This window comes from Xenopus laevis, chromosome 8L (genome assembly GCF_017654675.1).
Source record: "Xenopus laevis strain J_2021 chromosome 8L, Xenopus_laevis_v10.1, whole genome shotgun sequence".
Classification (NCBI taxonomy): domain Eukaryota; kingdom Metazoa; phylum Chordata; class Amphibia; order Anura; family Pipidae; genus Xenopus; species Xenopus laevis.
The window spans coordinates 130,204,739-130,206,922 of record NC_054385.1 but is presented as its reverse complement, the minus strand read 5'-3'; positions in this window follow the sequence as shown (position 1 = coordinate 130,206,922).

The following is a 2,184-nucleotide window of genomic DNA, read 5'->3' as shown; positions in this document are numbered from 1 at the left end:
TTGTGTTACCGCAGTACTGTCTAATTGGAGACCTCCCTATGAGTCAGATGTGACCCTCCAAGGTATTTTTCACTGGTCTTCATAGTCTAAATAATTACACAAACTATAAATTACATTATCAGGTTGTTATAGTTCTGTTATGAATATGTCATAAAAATTGACAAGGACTGGCTCATTATAGTATAATTCCATTTTAAACTGGCTCTGTTAAAAAGTTTTCATCTTGTCTTTCTATCTCCATCTTGTTTTTCTGTCTTCATCTTGTCCTACCGTCTCCATCTTATCCTACTATCTCCATCTTGTCCTACTGTTTCCAGCTTCTCCTTCTGTCTCCATTTTGTCCTTCTGTTTCCATCTTGTCTTTCTGTCTCCATCTTGTTCTACAGTTTCTATCTTGCCCTACTGTCTCCATCTTGTCCTACTGTTTCCATCTTTTCTTTCTGTCTCCATCTTGTCTTTCTGTCTTCATCTTGTCCTACTGTCTCCATCTTATCCTACTATCTCCATGTTGTCCTACTGTTTCCAGCTTCTCCTTCTGTCTCCATTTTGTCCTTTGTTTCCATTTTGTCTTTCTGTCTCCATCTTGTTCTACAGTTTCTATCTTGCCCTACTGTCTCCATCTTGTCCTACTGTTTCCATCTTTTCTTTCTGTCTCCATCTTGTCTTTCTGTCTTCATCTTACCCTACTGTCTCCATCTTATCCTACTATCTCCATGTTGTCCTACTGTTTCCAGCTTCTCCTTCTGTCTCCATCTTGTCCTTCTGTTTCCATCTTGTCTTTCTGTCTCCATCTTGTCCAAAAGTTTCCATCTTGCCCTACTGTCTCCATCTTGTCCTACTGTTTCCATCTTTTCTTTCTGTCTCCATCTTTTCTTTCTGTCTTCATCTTGTCCTACTGTATCCATCTTCTCCTACTGCCGCCATCTTGTCCAACTGTTTCCAGCTTCTCCTTCTGTCTCCATCTTGTCCTTCTGTTTCCATCTTGTCCAACTGTTTCCATCTTGTTTTTCTGTCTCCATCTTGTCCTACTTTCTCCATCTTGCCCTGCTGTCTCCATCTTGTCCTACTGTCTCCTCTCTATCTTGTCCTACTGTCTCCACCTTCCTGTACTGTTGAACAGCAAGATCCCACTATATTTAGGGTTTGACAGTGGTCTATTTTTCACCCCTGCATCTTGTTTATAGTAAATTAAGGACTTGAAATATTGCTGTCATTTGTTTTCAGGTGGCTTAGTAACTAAAGATCTGGACCGGTAAGTTATTACAGACATCAAAATAAATTCCAATTTATACCGCTACTGTCTAAATCATACAATGAATTAATGGTTAATCATGATTTAATAGGACTGCTCCGAGACAACAAGCTCCTGACCATTACACGACAAATGATGTGACACCCCGTGCAGAACAACCAGTATACGGCAATTGTGAGTTTATTCTAAATTAGATTTAGCCAAATACTTTCCTCAGGATACAAAGGTTGTCTGAAAACATAATTTTATATACCGTGCCATATCAGAAAAAAAGTTTTACACTCGTGCTACAAAAGTAATTGCAACTTTGTTAATGTATGCAGGAGTCTATTTGATGGGACTTGTAATAGTGTGTCTCTATTTCTGTTTCCTTTTTTGGCAAGTAACAACAGTTCTGCCATGTTTTATGGAAGGGATTTTATGAATACTGATAGGGTTACACCCACTGTCCAGCAAGATCTGAATGGCTTATTCACATTTACTGCCCTGCAGCTAGGATTTACATGTGGCTGACATAAAAAGATAAAGAACTGAGGCAGGCAATGAATAAACTGAAACTATATAAATATATGTAATTTGAAACTCTCATGTGACACAAATTAACAAAATACTATTTAATGCCATTAGAATGATGACCGTTAGTAAGTTTAATCACTGCAAACGTATGGGTCCTTTGAACATGGGCAAATGGGACAATTTTTCAATAGAATTTCCTGCCTCTTTCCTTCACATTTTCAGAATATAATTATCTGACAGTGTATGTGTTTTTAGGTGAGGCTCACAGGTAGCAATGGGGGCAAGTTCTGATATTTTGAAACTATTACATGCCTGTGTAACTCTTTTACTTCTTTTAGTAGATATCGAAGATGTCACTCATGGAAAAGAAGATTGTTATGATTACTATATTAACCATAAACCAACAGGTATTTCAT